Source organism: Canis aureus, chromosome 36 (genome assembly GCF_053574225.1).
Source record: "Canis aureus isolate CA01 chromosome 36, VMU_Caureus_v.1.0, whole genome shotgun sequence".
Lineage (NCBI taxonomy): Eukaryota > Metazoa > Chordata > Mammalia > Carnivora > Canidae > Canis > Canis aureus.
Window position 1 is genome coordinate 36,759,156 of NC_135646.1, and position 18,479 is coordinate 36,777,634.

An 18,479-nucleotide genomic window follows, 5' to 3' on the forward strand; every position below is an offset into this window, starting at 1 on the left:
AAATTTTGCCATTTGCAATGACGTGGATAGAAGTAGAGGGATCATCTTAAGTAAAATAGGTCAGTCAGAAAAGAGAATGACCGTGTGGTGTCATTCATAGGTGGAATTAAAGAAGCAAAGCAGATGAACATCTGTGAAGGGAAGGAAAAACAAATAAGATGAAAACAGATGCAGGGAATACAGACTCTTATATATAGGAAACAAACTGTCGCTGCAAGGGAGGGGACAAGGGAGGGGATAACAGGGGACCAGCATGAAGGAGGGCACATGATGTCACGAGGACTGCTGTTAGCTCCAACTGGTGAATCCCTGAATTCATCCTCTGAAAGTATAATACACTATATGTTAATTAATTGGCTTTAAATTAAATTAAGTTAAAAAATCATTTGTATCAGAGCACGTTTCCTACTGGACTTTCTGTTCTGCTCCTTCAGCTTATGCTGGGACCACCCTCGTGGGTCTGGTTTGTTTACGTAGGCATCAGGCCTCGTCCATGGACCAGCCCTGGGCTAGAACTCACTGCCCCGAGATCAGGACCGGAGGTGAGGTCAAGAGTCAGACGCTTAACCAACGGAGCCAGGTGGAGTCCTGAAGACAACACTGCTTTATCATTTGTCTCTGTGACATCGTTTGTTTTATTATTTTTTTAAAATATTTTTTTAAATTTTTAAATTAACTTACAGTCAGAGAGAGAGACAGAGACACAGGCAGAAGGAGAAGCAAGCTCCATGCACTGGGAGCCCGACGTGGAATTCGATCCCGGGTCTCCATGTTCGCGCCCTGGGCCAAAGGCAGGCGCCAAAACGCTGCGCCACCCAGGGATCCCTGTGACATCGTTTGAAATAGGAAAGTGCTGCGTCCCACTCTGTCCTGCTTCTCCAATACTGATTTGCTCTCCGGGGTCATTTGTGGGGGCTGTTGGATGTTTTGGGTTTTTTTTCCTATGTATAGGATCTGCCACCATGACTTGACAGGAATGACATTGAAATTGAGGGTGGCTTCAGGAACTGCGGGCATTTTCACAAGATGAGGCTCCAAACCAATGAGCCCAGGACGGCCTCCCAGAGCCTAGTGTGGCTCAGTGCACAAGTCTTGTGCTCCTTTGGTACAGTCTCATTATTTATTCTCTGTGATGCTCCTGAGAAGGGATTCACGTCCGTCATTTCCTTCCTGATTGCTCATTGTCTGGACACAGCAAGCCCCACAATAGAATAAACTCTGAGCCCAGGCCAAGGGCAGGAAGCCCCTATTAGAAAAGATCCACTGCCCTTGAAGGCCCATGTCAAAATGTAAACAGAACTTGAGGAATTGCTCCAGCCCTTCTGGAGGTCCCGGAGACCAGCCCTTAAAACTAAGCAAAAACCCACCTTGGGGTCCAATTCCCTGCTCCGCTGTGTCAGGTATACTTGGACAAAAGATTGAGCTTGTAAATAGTCCCTCGTGTGTTTGCATTGGAATTGGCTTCTCGGTGGTTTCTCAGATTCGCAATCTTGGGCACAACAGTCTGAGATAAAAACACAAAACCAAAAGAAGCTCGGACGCGGGCAGAGAGAAAGCAGGGTTCTGAGAGAAGCGGCGGAGACCCGGGGGCTTGGGGAATCTTCTATGGAGGACATGCAGACTGGGGGGCGGAATGCTCAGCCCCAGAGCCAGAGGATCCAGAGACCCCACCCGCATACCACTCTTCAGTGTCGAGTCTCAGGGAGCAGCACAACACTGCCCACTGGAGGCCAGAAGTGCTGACGCCCACCCCGCCTCTGACCCCGCAGGTGCATCTCCCAGGCAGATGTGCACCTGACAATCAGCGCCATGGCCAATCTCCAAACCAGCACAGACCACTCGCTGCCACCAAGGTGTCGGACCACAGAGGCGGTAGAGATTCAGCTCTATCTGGAAATTATGGTCTAGTTTCCTTTGTACTTTGTGCTTTATTGTCATTTATTTTCTTTGATTCTATTTTATAAATTGCCTTATTTTATTTTTATGTATATACCTTATATATTTCTTATTTTTAGTTTCATGGTACTTTAATTTTGTTTCTTATTTTGGGATTTAGAATCTTTTAACAACCAGGCCAAAATAATCTGGTGGTTTTTTTTGGGAGGGCAGTTTTTATTGTTTTTCTTTTTCTTCCTTCTTTCTTTTCTTGGAAAAAATAAAGAGATGGAAAAATTCGCCTCCATAAAATAACATGAGGTAGTACTCACAGCCAGGAAGTCCATCAATACAAATATATGATGTCTAACTACAGTTTAAAACAATGATTATAAAGATAGCAGGTGGGCTGGAAAAAGAGCACAGAAGAAAACTAGAGAATCCCTTACTGTAGGAATAAAAGAACTAAAATCTAGTCAGGCCAACGTTAAAAATGCTATAACTGAGATGCAGTCCCAAGTGGAAGCCTTGAAAACAAGGAAGTTTATGGACCACAAACGCAGATTTGGAAACTCAGCCACTTATTAAAACAATAGCATTCATATCATGGGAGACTCAGAAGATGAAGAGAGTGAAAAGGTGGGCCTTGCTCAGCCATTAGAAATGACAAATAACCACCATATCCTTCAACGTGGATGGAACTGGAAGGTATTATGCTGAGTGAAGTAAGTTAATCAGAGAAGAACAAATATTGTATGTTCTCATTCACTTGGGGGATATAGACAATAGTGAAAGGGAATATAAGGGAAGGGAGATGAAATGTGGGGGAAATATCAGAAAGGGAGACAGAACATAAAGACTCCTAAATCTGGGAAACGAACTAAGGGGGATGGAAGGGGAGGAGGGCAGGGGTGGGGGTGAATGTGTGATGGGCACTGAGGGGGGCACTTGACGGAATGAGCACTGGGTGTTATTCTGTATGTTGGCAAATTGAACACCAATAAAAAGTAAATTTATTATTAAGAAAGAAAGAAAGAAAGAAAGAAAGAAAGAAAGAAAGAAAGAAAGAAGGAAAGAAGGAAAGAAAGAAAGAAAGGCACCTGGGTGGCTCAGTCTGTTAAGCTTCTGCCTTAGGGTCGGATCATGATCCAGGTCCAAGGAAGGCTCCCTGTTCAGCAGGGAACCTGCTTCTCCCTCTCCCTCTGCCCCTCTAGCACATGTTTTTCACTCCTCTCTCTCTGAAATAAATAAATAGCATCTTTGAAAAAGAAATAAACAAACCCAGAGGGAAAAGAAATCTCCCATGTAGAAGATTTTCAAACAATTTGTGCAGACATTCCACCGTCAAGTTCATGAGCATGCTTCCCACTCTTATGTTTGGAATACACATAGTAACTTCCTTCTACAAAATATAATATGAAAAATTTAAAACAATAATGATAATATAATAATAATAGTAGTAGTAATAATAATAATAAAGAATCACTTTACTACAGAGAAATCTGACAAACACTACCTCAGCAAGATGATCAGATCGATACCAAGACTGATAAATCATGTTGATAGTATCTAACCTTTATATGATATAATAAAAATAGCAGTATGTCTCTGTATATAATCCACAAAAACAGTTCAATCATGAGATAAACAACAGACATGTCCCAACTGAGGGAAATTTTACAAAATACTCTACTTCTCAAAGTGTTCCAGTTCAACAACAACAAGGAAAGGCTGAAAGACTGTCACAATCCAGAGGAGCTTAAGAAAACATGAGGACAAATGGAGTGTGATATGAGGAATGGAGACTTAGCAAAAACTAAGGAAATCTGAATAAAGTATGGTCTTTGGTTATTGGAAAAATTTTAATATTGATTCATTAGCTAATATTTGTACCGTACTGATATAAGATATCAATAATTGGAGAAATTGAGTGCAAGTGCATGAGAATTCTCTGTACTATCTTCTCAATTTCCCTATGAAGCTTTGTTTTCTTTCTAAGAAATAGGATTTAATTTGAAAATTGACTTAAATGAATCAGGCTCCAGTGTGAAGACATTTTAAGAATCATTGAATTAACTTTTGCCTTATTCTTAAAGATTTCCTTCGATGGAAACATAGTAAGAATTTTATATCAGAAGGAAAGAAAAACACTTATGAACACGTATAATGCCTCTTCAACCTGAAAAGCAGGAAAGGATAATAAATAGCAAAAATCAGATAAAAATACTTCTAGTATAATAGACACCATTTGCAAGTGCATTTAAAATTAGCAATGTATAACATTTATTTCCTTGACATTTGTCTTCCAAAGTGTTCACAGTGTTTCAGTGTCAGTTGAAACAGGGGAAGAATCTCAGGGAAGAATCCTTCACTTAATAATAGGACCATTGGTACTAATGTCTCTCAATTATTTCCAAATCCATAACGATTCATTTCCTGATGAATGACTGAGCTGTGAAGAAAGAGATGAGAAACCCTCATCCCTCTGAATTACTTGTGTCAGAATATTTTAAACATTGTACTATGGATAGTAAATTATCCTTATTTACAGGAAATACATCTCAGATTAGAATCTGAGAAATCAGATGGGCAGAGAAAAAATGCTTTAAATCGCTCCTCAAGTTTTAAAGACAAAGGAGAACTTTTCTATGTACAAAGTCAGTTGTCAAGATATCCTTAGGGAATAAGATTCTGCAGCATCTAATCCTGCTGCACTGCCAGGACGCCCGCGCCCCAGGTCTTCCTGATCCCAAATCCCTGGGCCTGTCGCCGAACACAGGCTGCCAGGCTGAGGTCATTTGCAATGTCTCTCTTAGGAGCTCCAGGGAGGGGGGTATGAGCTAGATAGGACAGGACGGCATGCGTGGAGGCCGAGAACATTATGGCCATTCTACTTAAGTTCAGTATTAGCACACGTCCAGCAATCCCAGGCCCCTGTGAAGAAGAGCTGAAATTTGCATTACTTCAGTTACTGGAATAAAACAAAAGTTGACAGCTTAATGTCTTAGAAAGACCCCAATAGAATAAAAACCGAGCCGAAGCCAAGGGCTGGAAGCCCCAATTAGAATGAGAACTCAATGCCCTTGAAGGACCCATATCAAAATGTAAACAGAACTTGAGGAATTGCTCCAGCCCTTCTGGAGGTCCCTGAGACCAGCCCTTAAAACTAAGCTAAAACCCTCCTCGGGGTCCAAGTCCCTGCTCCACTGTGTGGGGTATACCTGGACCCTTGCTTGAGTTTGTAAAACAACACACGTGTGTTTGCATAAGTGTCGGCTCCTTAGTGGTTTCTCAGATTCGCAATCTTGGACACAACACCCGAATGACCCCTCCCCACCTGGACTGACCTCCTGTCCCCTCCCACCCAGGCTGACCTTCAGTCACCTCCCCACCCACCACAGCTGGGCACAGGCCCTCACACAGTTCCATGGGCACGGTGGGCACTCCCGCCGTCCCCGGCCTCCCAGGCAATGGAAGGAGGTTTCGGCAGGACACACTCCCATGGTGGCCTCAGGGCTCCCTGCCCAGGAGAGCACCTGGTGACAGGTCGGGGTCTGTGTCCCTGATGCCAGCTACTCCTCCCAGATTTTCCCGCAGGAAATGAGAGGAGGACCTGGTCTCCTCCAGGGACATCACACAGGTGGACCTGGACGTCAACAGGATGTGCAGCAGTCACATCATATTTTGGGACTACTACGGGGTAGGGTGAGGTTGAGGGGCTAGAGGGGATCAGGACCCAGTGGAGGACCGGGGGATTCTGGGTAGGGAAAATGGGGATTCTGAGTCGGGGGGCAGAACGCAGCCAACAACACACCACTCCATGGTAAGGTGTTGGGGATGACCTCTGTGCCCCCACCCCCGGGGCCTCGGACATGAGGAGGCCACTAGGATGGGGTCTCCAGGGCTTGCCATGGGAGCTGAACCCCAAAGGGGAGAGGGACGGTCCTCTGAGTAGCAGGGGATGAGGTGGGGGACGTGGGGGGCAGGAACTAGACCTGGTGGCCAGGCGGCATGGCCACGGCTGGACCAGGACACACATTGATTCCATGAGGGTCGGACGGGTCAGAGTGACACCCACTCTCGGTGATTTATATATTTCTAAGTTTTATGCATTTAATTTGAGACATTTTGTAATTTGAAAACACACATAGTATGATGAACCCCAGATAATGCCCCCGGTCCAGCCAGGGTCCTGCAATGACCACACCCCGCCCCAGGGACAGGTGTCTCAGCAAACCCCAGACTGGAATTGCCTTTAAGTGTAGACGTCTCCTTGTGCATCTTAGAGGAAGGGGATGCCCTGTGTCTGCAGGCCCGCCATGATATCCCCCTCATTCCCCACTCCCACTCCATCCCCCTACATCATCATTCCCCATGGCATCCCACCTACACCACCCGACTCAAACCCACACAGCCCCACACAACCCCACCCACACTATACCCCAACACCATGTCCCCATACCATCCACCCCCCACACCATGAGCCCCCATCAATGGCCTGGTGCAGGTTCCCCCTTGTGGGACATGCTCAGCCTCCCCGGGGATCTCTCGATACCCTACTCCCATCAGAAGCCTGGGGGTCCCATAGAGTACCTAGGGGTTGCAGGGAGGAGCGAAGACAAGGAGCCCCCAACAGGGTGTGTGCAGGTGAGTGGTGCAGAAGATGCACTGTCCCTCCTGGAGGGCGGCACACCCTTCACAGGACACCAGCCCATAACCCAGGGGGATCTGGGCTGGCCTGGCCCCAGGCTCTGTGAAGGTGGGGGTGATTTCAGACCCCACCCCAGGCCCAACAAAAAGACTAATGGGATCCAGCCCCCCATGGCCCTGTCCAGCCCTGGATTCTGTCGCTACACTGAGTGAGCCTTCTCACAGCTGGATGTGGCCTCCTGGGCCCTGCGGGTGCCCCACAGATCCAGATCGCTGACCTAGGGCAGCCCTGGGGATCCCGGGACACCCAAGGTTGGGGAGAGCAGAGGTAGGCTGGTGGACCTTACCCGGACCCACACCAGGAGGCAGGCTCCTCCAGGTGCTGGGGCCACAGGAGCCCCATGACCAGGGTCCACCTGCCCTGTGGGGACCCAGCGCAGGAACCCATGTGCTGCAGGTCAAGGTCAGCTCTGCTGTCCTCACAACCGTCTCTCATGCTGAAACCTCAGGACACACGCCCCCACCCGGAGTCCACACATGCTCCCCGGCGGGGGACTCCAGCACTTGCCCCGCATCCATGTGATTCTTGCCCTCCCCTAAAGGACAGGATGGTCTCCCTTCCCAGGGGAAGGCATGCACCCTCGACTCTGAGCCCGTTTGCTGTAGAATGTCAATAAAGTATTGTGGTGTGAAAATGCACAGCCAGCCCGTTTCTGTGTCTCCCAGAACTCTGTGTACGGGGCGTGGAGAGACCCACAGAGAGGAGAAGGGGGCACCACCCAGGCCCCAACAGCCCCTGCATGGGCACTGCAAGGCACAGCTGACGTCCCCACGTGCCTTCCAGGGGCGGCCAGATGTCAGGGTCAGGACCCCACACACTATACTTGGACTCAGCCTGTGCCCCATGGGCCAGGAGGGCCTGGGACAGAGTGACAGCCAGGGAGCCTCAGGTCACCAGGGTCTGTGAAAAGCGACCTGGGATGTCTGTGCTCTCTCTGTCCAGGGGGCCGAGGCTGGCCCGGTTCCGGGGCATGTACTCCCTGCCCTGCATCCCCGTGCCAGTGTGCCTGGGGCACTGAAGGCCTGTGGGGCGCTCAGAGCGGCCGTGGAAGGGACGTCAGGACAGCAGGCCCTTGTGTTGTGCCCAAGACTGCGAATCTGAGTAACCACCGATGAGCTGACACCAATGCAAACTCCTGAGGGTTTCTCTACAAGCTGTAGCTTGGGTCCAAGTGCACCCGACACAGCGGAGCAGAGACTTGAACCCCGAGACTAAGAGGCATAGCAGCTTTATAGGGGCAGTGGACCGTGGGATATGCAGAAATTTGCAGTCATGTTGGTCCACACGCAAGTGGCTGATTGAATTACACCTTACCCTATAGTATCCACTTGAGCTGGCCTATTACTTTGGTCAGAATTGGCTCACAGTTCTGGGGGGCACAAAGCAGGGTTACATTGTTATGAGCCAATTTCCGATTACGGTGTGCCCAGCTGTTTGACTCGGGTGGGGCAGCACCTTAAGCCATAAGCAGGTCATGTGGGGGTCAGAGGGGAGGTGGCGGGTGTAGCACAAAATGGAATCAGTCCTGCTCTGCTTGTCCAGGGGTAGGGGATTTTTATTAAATTTCCTGTGTCCCAACTTGCAGCTCATCCACCTGGACAATGCTCACCAGGTAGACTCAGCGTGTACACCTTGTGGTGCTGGATGTCTCACACGAGCGTGTGGATGGCACCCTCCTTGCCCTAGTGAGTAAGGGCTGGGTGAGCATGGGGCTCGGCCTGAAAGCCAGGCAGCACAGGGGACCAAAGAACCCCAGCCCCGTCCCCACCCCGACCTCCACACACAGGCAGCCCCAGGGCTCCCCGCCATGGGTACCCGACTCCTCAGGAGCTCCCCCCAGGGTTGCCCTGAGGTCTGACTCCCTGCTGGAGAGGCATCGGCGAGAAGAGAAACAGCTGGTGCTCGGCGAGACCCACTGTCGTACATGGGGTTGGCTGAGCCAGTCCTTCCACCTCAGCTGAACCTCCAGCTGAAATTCACTACAGGAGCGAGCCCCGGGTCAGCCAGGAGAGCCCAGCTAGCCACCCAGCGCCAGCACCAGAAATGATGTTATACCAACCATTTCGGTGTTAGGGTTACCCAGCCAGAGGATCCGATAGCTACACGTGATAGATTCATGTGATAGACAAACACACACCCCACAACGAACAAAAGTCAGAATCACCCCAATGTTGTCAAACAGCAGCTGGATGGTTACAAACATGACGCCGTGGTCCCCAATAGGATACATGGAAGACGCTATAAACCACGACTGCAGAGGTGCTGGAGGCACGGAGATGTGCCTGCTGGGTTCCAAAATGGAGCGCAGAGGGGCAGGAAACATCCTACAGAGGGGGGCCCCTTTAGGAAAGGACACCAGGTCCCTGTGAATGCTAAGGATGGTGAAATCTGTCCTCCTCCCTTTCAGCTTCTGCTTTTCCTCCTAAATGCCATTTTCCTCAGTCATACGAAGAAAAATTTATTTTATGTTTTTAACTTTCTTTTTATTGGAGTCCAATTTGTATGAATTCATTCTTCAGAAAGTGTGTCATTCAGGAGAGAAGGAGAGAGAAATATTTTGCCTGACAGGCAACCTATAAAGGAGTTCATGACCGCTAAACCAGTCCAGTAAGCAATTTTAAGAGGGACTCTTCTAGTGGGGGAAAAAAAGATACCAAAAGCAGCAAAGACTAGAAAGGACCAGAGAACGTCACCAGAAACACCAACTCTACCACTAACAACAAGGCACAAGTTCATATCTTTGAATAAGCACTCTGAATGCTGATACTAAATGCTCCAATCAAAAGATATAGGGTGTCAGAGTGGCTCAAAACACAGGATCCGGGATGCCTTGGTGGCTCAGGGGTTGAGTTCTGCCTTTGACTCAGGGTGTGAATCTGGAGTCTGGGATGGAGTCCCATATTGTGTTCCTGGTGGGGAGTCTGCTTCTCTCTCTGCCTAATTTTCTGCCTCTCTCTCTCTCTCTCTCTCTCTCTCTCTCTCTCTCTCATGCTCTCAAAAATAAAATTGTTATTAAAAAAACAAGATCCATCAGTAAGCTGCCTACTAGAGGCTCACCTTAGACCTACAGACACCAGCATATTGAAAGTCAGGGAATGGAAAATCATCTATCACACTAATTGTTATGAAAAGAAAGTTGTAGGACCAATACTTATATAAGACAAACTAGATTTGAAACCAAACCCTGGGGGAAACCTGGTGGCTCAGTGGTTGAGCATCTGCCTTCGGCTCAGGGTTTGATCCTGGGATCCAAGGATCGAGTCCCACATTGGCATCCTTTGGGGAGCCTGTCTCTCCCTCTGCCTATGTTTCTGCCTCTGCTCCTCTGTGTATCTCTCATGAATAAATAAATAAAATATTTAAATCTCAAAAAGAAAGAACAAATACTGTAAGAAGAGATGAAGGAGGGCATTATTTCATAATTAAAAAGACTCTCTATCAGAATCAAACAAATAAATATTTATGCTGCCAACATGGCAGTACCTAAATATGGAACCCAATTACCAATAAACATACAGGAACTCACTGATAATGATACAATGACAGGGGATTTTAACACCTACCCAGTAATGGCAATGGACTGATCGTCTATGCAGAAAATCAACAGGGGAACAATAGCTTAGACACACTGGACCACAGGGACTCAACAGATATAGTCTGAACATTTCTTCCAAAAGCAGAATACACATTCCTTTCAAGTGCACATGGGACATTCTCCAGAACAGATCATATCATGGGCCACAAATCACCCCTCAACAGGTACAAGAATGTTGATATCACACCCTGTACCTTTTCGGAGCATGATGCTATGAAACTCGAAGTCGACAGTAAGAAAAAATTTGGACAGACCAAAAATACGTGGAGATTATGAACATCCTACTAGAGAATGAATGGAGCAACCAGGAAATTAAAGAGGAAATTTAAAACAAATGAAAATGAAAACATGTTTCTCCAAACCTCTCCAAAAATGAAAAATGAAGAAATAAGAAATTGAACAGACCGTTAACCAGCAGAGAAATTGAATCAGCAATCAGGGATCTCCCAACAGGAGATGCTTAGATCAATAGAACACAATGGAAAGCCAAAACAAGATACAAACCTGTAACTCTATGATCCATTAATGGACAAGAAGGCAGGAAGGAATATCCAATGGCACAAGGACAGTCTCTTCAAGAAACCCTAACCCTGACCCCAGGATAAGAACAAATGGTGTTGGGATCCCTAGGTGGCGCAGCGGTTTGGCGCCTGCCTTCGGCCTAGGGCGCGATCCTGGAGACCCGGGATCGAATCCCATATCGGGCTCCCAGTGCATGGAGCCTGCTTCTCCCTCTGCCTGTGTCTCTGCCTCTCTCTCTCTCTCTGTGTGTGACTATCATAAACAAATAAAAATTAAAAAAAAAAAAGAACAAATGGTGTTGGGAAAACCAGGCAGCCACATGCAGAAGAATGAAACTGGACCACTTTCTTACACCATATATATAAAAAATAAATTCAAAATGGATGAAAGACCTAAATGTGAGACCTGAAACCATACAAAGAAGGAAAGATAGGCAGCAAAGTCTTTGACATTGGCCATTGGATCTTCTTTCAGGATATGCCTCTGAGGTGAGGGAAACAGAAGCAAAAATACTATTGGGATTTCATCAAATTGAAAAGCTTCTGCAAAGTGAAGGAAACAACTAAAGCTAAAAAGCAACATACAGGTGGAGAGGCAAGATGGCGGAAGAGAAGGGTCCCCAAGTCACCTGTCCTGACCAAATTACCTAGATAAACTTCAAATCATCCTGAAAATCTAGGAATTCAGCCTGAGACTTAAACAGAGACCAGATAGAATGCTACAGTGAGAAAAGTTCACACTTCTATCAAGGTAGGAAGATGGGGAAAAAGAAATAAAGATACAAAAGACATCCAAGGGGGAGGGGCCCCACAGAGCCAGGCTAAGGCCAGGGCGAGTGCCCCCCGGGCAGGAGAGCTCTGTCCCAGAGAAGCAGGAGCTGCACCATTCTTCCAGGGGGAAATGACGCCCACAGGGATTCAGAGCAAGACCCCAGGAGGGCGGGGATACCCTTGGGCTCCATGGGACACAAACATACACCTGCACTCCCAGGAGTGCACCGAGCTCCCTAAGGGCTGTAGGGCACATGCACTGACCCAGGAGCAGCTCTGAGGGGATCTGGCAGCGGCTCTGTGCAGAGGGGGCAGCGGGTCCCTGGGAACAGCTAGGTGGCGGCGCCTAAGGCAGAGGAAGTGGCTTCGTGTGGAGGGGGCTGCGGGGCTCCAGGAGCAGCTCAGAGGGGCTATGGCGGCTCCGTGGAGAGGTGCCTACCCGGCCGGGAGCGAGAATCCAACAGCGCAGGTCAGGGAGCACAGGGCTGGGACACTGCCCAGGATTCGGGCTCCCCCGGGACAGGCAGAGGCCTGGAGGGCCCAGGACAGCAAGGACGCTCCTGCTCAGAGCTGAGAAGATCAGCAGCCCTGCCCCAGAGCCTCCAGGCCCTGCAGACGGACTGCTCCAGAGTAACTGGGGAGGCTGAATACAGGTGTTCCGACCTGGCTGCTGCCACTGGAGTTGTTCCTCCTTGGGCGTCACAGGGTATATAACCCCCACTGAGCGCTTCACCAGGCAGGGGGAGAGGAGCTCCCCCAAGGGCTAGCACCTGAAAATCAGCACAACAGGCCCCTCCCCCCAGAAGACCAGCTAGATGGACAAGTTCCAGGGGAAATCAAGGGACTTAAAGTAGACAGAATCAGAAGATACTCCCCCATGTTTTTTTTTAAATTTCTGATTGCTTCCCCCATCCTTTCCCCCCTTTCTTTCTTTTTCTTTCTCCTTTTTTTTCTTTCTCCTTTTATTCTCTTTTTTGCTTTTTTCTTCCTTTTTCCTTTTTTCTTTTTCTCTTCTCTTTTTTTCTTTCTCTCTTCTCTTTTTCTCCTTTTCCTAATACAACTTGTTTTCGCCACTCTGCACTGAGCAACATGACTAGAAGGAAAACCTCACCTCAAAAGAAAAAACAGTCCTCTCTCCCACAGAGTTACAAATCTGGATTACAACTCAATGTCAGAAAACCAATTCAGAAGCACTAGTATACAGCTACGGGTGGCTCTAGAAAAAAGCATAAAGGACTCAAGAGACTTCATGACTGCAGAATTTAGATACAATCAGGCAGAAAGTAAAAAACAATTGAATGAGATGCAATCCAAACTAGAATTCCTAATGACGAGGGTTAACGAGGTGGAAGAACGAGTGAGTGACATAGAAGACAAGTTGATGGCAATGAGGAAAACTGAGGAAAAAAGAGACAGACAATTAAGAGACCAGGAAGACAGATTAAGGGAAATAAACGACAGCCTTAGGAAGAAAAACCTATATGTAATTGGGGATCCTGAGGGCGCCGAAAGGGACAGAGGGACAGAATATGTATTTGAACAAATCCTAGCTGAAAACTTTCCTAATCTGGGAAGGGAAACAGGCATTCAGATCCAGGAAATAGAGAGATCCCCCCTAAAATCAATAAAAACCGTCCAACACCTCGATTTAATAGTGAAGCTTGCAAATTCCAAAGATAAAGAGAAGATCCTTAAAGCAGCAAGAGACAAGAAATCCCTAACCTTTATGGGGAGGAGCATTAGGGTCACAGAAGACCTCTCCACAGCGACCTGGCAGGCAAGAAAGGGCTGGCAGGATATATTTAGGATCCTAAATGAGAAGAACATGCAACAAAGAATACTTTATCCAACAAGGATCTCATTCAAAACGGAAGGAGAGATAAAGAGTTTCCAAGACAAGGGATCCCTGGGTGGCGCAGCGGTTTGGCGCCTGCCTTTGGCCCAGGGCGCGATCCTGGAGACCCGGGATCGAATCCCACATCGGGCTCCCGGTGCATGGAGCCTGCTTCTCCCTCTGCCTGTGTCTCTGCCTCTGTCTCTCTCTCTGTAACTATCATAAATAAATAAAAATTAAAAAAAAGAGTTTCCAAGACAAGCAGGAACTGAAAGAATAAGTGACCTCCAAACGAGCACTGCAAGAAATTTTAAGGGGGACTCTTAAAATTCCCCTTTAAGAAGAAGTTCAGTGGAACAATCCACAAAAACAAGGGCTGAATAGATATCATGATGACACTAAACTCATATCTGTTGATAGTAATTCTGAATGTGAACAGGCTTAATGACCCCATCAAAAGGCGCAGGGTTTCAGACTGGATAAAAAAGCAGGACCCATCAATTTGCTGTCTAAAAGAGACTCATTTTAGACAGAAGGACACCTACAGCCTGAAAATAAATGTTTGGAGAACCATTTACCATTCAAATGTTCCTCAAAAGAAAGTAGGGGTAGCCATCCTTATATCAGATAAACTAAAATTTACCCCGAAGACTGTAGTGAGAGATGAAGAGGGACAGTAAATCATACTTAAAGGATCTATCCAACAAGAGGACTTAACAATCCTCAATATATTGCCCCATATGTGAGAGCTGCCAAATATTTAAAACAATTAATAACCAAAGTGAAGAAATACTTAGATAATAATACACTCACACTTGGTGACTTCTATCTAGTTCTTTCTACCCTTGATAGGTCTTCTAAGCACAACATCTCCAAAAAAACGAGAGCTTTAAATGATACACTGGACCAGATGGATTTCACAGAAATCTACAAAACTTTACATCCAAACTCAACTGAATACACATTCTTCTCAAGTGCACATGGAACTTTCTCCAGAATCGACCACATACTGGGGCACAAATCGGGTCTGAACCGATACCAAAAGATTGGGATTGTCCCCTGCATATACTCAGACCATAATGCCTTGAAAGTAGAACTAAGGTATCCCTGAGTGGCGCAGCAGTTTGGCGCCTGCCTTTGGCTCAGGGCGTGAATCTGGAGACCGGGGATTGAATCCCACGTCAGGCTTCCGGTGCTAGAAGCCTGCTTCTCCCTCTGCCCGTGTCTCTGCCTCTCTTTCTCTCTCACTGTGTGACTATCATAAATTTAAAAAAATAATAAAATAATGAAAAAATGAAATTAGAACTAAATCACAGCAAGAAGATTGGAAGGAGCTCAAACACGTGGAGGTGAAGGATCATCCTGCTAAAAGACGAAAGGGTCAACCAGGAAATTAAGGAAGGATTAAAAAGATTCATGGAAACTAATGAGAATGAACATACAACCGTTCAAAATCTTTGGGATGCAGCAAAAGCAGTCCTAAGGGGGAAATACATCACAATACGAACAGGTGCAGCCAATGTGGAAAACACTGTGGAGGGTCCTCGAGAAGTTAAAAAAAAGGGGATCCCTGGGTGGTCCAGTGGTTTGGCACCTGCCTTTGGCCCATGTCGCGATCCTGGAGACCCGGGATGGAATCTCATGTCGGACTCACAGTGCATGGAGCCTACTTCTCCCTCTGACTGTGTCTCTGCCTCTCTCTCTGTGACTATCATAAAAAAAATTTATAAAAGATGTTAAAAATAGAGCTACCCAACGATTCCAAAATTGCAGAGCTAGGTATTTACCCCGAGGATACAAAAGTCGTTTAGTAGTTTCAAAGAGGGACATGCAGCCCAGTGTTTGTAGCAGCATTATCAACAAGAGCCAAACTGTGGATACAGCCCAGATGTCCATCGACTGATGAATGGGCAGAGACGATGTGGTAAATATACCGACTGCGACATCACTGGGTCATCAGAAGGGATGAAATGAAGCCATTTACAATGACGTAGAAGTGGAAAGGACTTATGCTAAATGAACTCAGTCAGTCAGAGAAAGACAGATACCAAATACCATACAATTGCATTCACATGTGAATTTTAAGAAACCAAACAAACTGGCAAATGGGCAGAGGGGGGGATGAGAGAAGCAAACAAAAAAAAAACACACTCTTAACCACAGAGAATAAACTAATAAATACCAGAGATATGTGGGGGGGATGGGGAATCAGGGGATGGGGATAGTGGTGGGCACCTGTGACCAGTACCAGGCGTTCTATCCAAGGGTTGAATCACTATGTGGTAAACCTGAAACTATATCATACTGTGTTAGAAACAGTAATTCAAGTAAATCTTTAAAATAATAATTGGTAGTATTGATGAAATATGTGTGCACTAGAGATAAAATCAGAAAGGCAACTGAAAATCCAAATAAATAGTCTTTAGAGCCACAAATCCCCTCCTTAGCTCAGCTCGGGAGAATCCTGCCATGTCTATTCTGACCCCAACAGAAGCCTGTATTTTGATTCTCTGGGGAGGCCACTGACTTGGTGGAGTCAGGCTATCTTTGAACCCAAAACCGAAATAGAGTGCATAAATCTAAACTGCACAAGATACTAGGAGTCCCCATGGAGGCACATGCCAAGACCCAAACTCTAACCATACACAGACATAACACTAACCCTACACTTAATCATAATGTTAACCTAACCCTTAAACAAGACCCTTCAGTAATCGAAAACCAAACACAAACCTCAAGACCAAAACACATTCACTGAACCTTCCTGCCAACCCTCACGCTAACTCTTAATCCTATTATGAACTCTTCACCCTGACCCCTAACTTAAATCTAACCCGAACACTAACCTCTAACCCTAACCTTAAAATAAGGTATTCAAATCCTATTCCTAACCTATACTGTACCCTAACCTTAACCCTCTAATACTAATCCTATCTCATACCCCAAACTGTACCCTAACCCGTACCCTAAAACCAACCCCTAACCCAGTCCCTAACCCTATATCTTACCCTTTTCCAAAACCGTACCCTGACCCTGACCTGACCCTAACCCTAACCCCTAACCAAACACTAACCCTAACCCTAGCCCTAACCCCTATCCTAATCCTAACCCTCGCCCTAACCCTAAACCTAGCACTAACTTTAACTCTAACTCTTAAATCTAACGCCTAACTCTAACCCCTAACCCTAACTCACACCCTAACCCCTAACCCTAACTGCAAACCTAAGCCCAACACTAACTCTAACCATAACCCTAAACCCAACTCCAAAACTCGTGCCCTAATCCCTAAAGCCTAAACCCTAACCTAACTCTAAATCCTATCCCTACCCCTAACCCACATCCTAACTCCTAGCCACTGACCCTTACCCTTATCCCTCACCCTAACCTCTAATCCATAACCATAAGCATAATCACTAATACCTAACATCTAACCTAAGGCTAACCACCAACTGCCTCCCCTCTCCTGACCCTACCATTCATTCTACCCATTCACTTACCCTGTGGTTCAGAGGAGTCCGTTCTGATATGGACGTGGCCCCCAACGGCGCCTCCAGAGTCCTCCAGGGGGTCCTGAGGAAGCCAGGCTCCTGTGAGTGCGGACATGGCCCGACGTGTTCCTGTGTCATAGTCAGTGGGTCCAGAGGACGCCGTGTCTCCTGTCAATGTGGACTATGCCTCACATCCTCTGGAAGCCTCACATCCTCACATCCTCACAGCAAGTCCTCAGGAGGCCGGGGGCTCCTGTCAGCCTAGACATGGCCTCACATCCCCCAGAAAACTCACTGTGGGTCTTGATGAAGCTGTGGGCTCCTGTCAGCATAGACCCAGTCCCATATTTCCCGAAGCCAAAGTGCAGGTCCTGAGGAGGACGGGGGTCCTGTCAGTGTTGACGTGGCCCCACATTTTCCTCAAGCCTCACCATAAGACCTGAGGAGGCTGGGGGCTCCTGTCAGCATTGACAGGGCTCCAAATCTTCCCAAAACTTCACAGTGTGTCCTGAGGAGGCCGGAGGTTCCTGTCAGTGTGCATGCGGCACCCACATCTTTCTTAAGCCTCACCAGAGGCCCTGACAGGCTGGGGTCTTCTGTCCGCATGGACGCATACCCATATTTTCCAAAGACTAGACCAGGGGTCCTGAGGAAGTCAGCGTCCTTTTGTGTGGACATGACCACACATACTACCAAAATGTCACTGAGGGTACTGAGGAGGCCGTGGCTCCTGTCACTCTGAATGCGGCCCTCAGCTTCCAGAAGCCTCAACTTATATCCTGAGGGGCCTGGGAGTTTCTGCCAGAGTGGACGCGGTGCCACATCTTCCTGAACCCTCCCTGCGGGTCCTGAGGTGGCCCAGGGGCTCCTGTCAGCGTGGATGCGGGCCCACAATATCCTGAAGCCTCCCCGCGGGTCCTGAGGTATCTCAGGGTTTCCTATCAGGGTGCATGCGGGTCGACATCTTCCTGAAGCCTCACCGAGGGTCCTGAGAGGACCGGTGCTCCTGTCAGCGTGAACACGGCTCAATATCCCCCTTTAGACTCCCTGCGTGTCCTGAGGAGGCTGTGGCTCATCAGGGTGGATGCATCCCCATGTCTTCATCAGGCTTTCCCAGCACAGGCTGGCTCCTATTAGTGCAGGCAGACGAGGCCTACTGCACATGCGCGCACCCTGGGTGAGGCCTGGGCTTGGGCGCCCCCTTTGCGATGCTAGGCGCTGCAGGAGGCTGTGCAGGAGGCGGCTTGCTGGTGCAGGGGGCCGCACCTGCCTCTTTTCAGGCTCCAGCTGGGGCCTGTTAGCATTGGAAACGTCTCACTGAAAAGGAGCCCAACACCCGGCTTCCCCAGAAATACTTAAGGACAAGGAATTGGAGCCCACAGACTGCAAAATGAAATGTGGACCAGACTTTAGCAAGTCCTGCAAAATTCACTCAACTCCCTTCCACTGTGGGCGGGACTGCGGGCTGGTGCAGCCGCCCTGGAAACAGTGTGGAGGCTCCTCAGGAAATTACAAATACAGACGCCCTGCGACCAGCAGGTGCAGGGCCTGGAGCTGACTCCGAAGATACAGATACAGTGAGACTCGGGGCACCTGCACCCCAATGTCCACAACAGCTAGGTTCACAGTAGCCACACTGTGTGAGGTATCTCGGTGCCCTCAGGCAGATGATGAATAAAGAGGA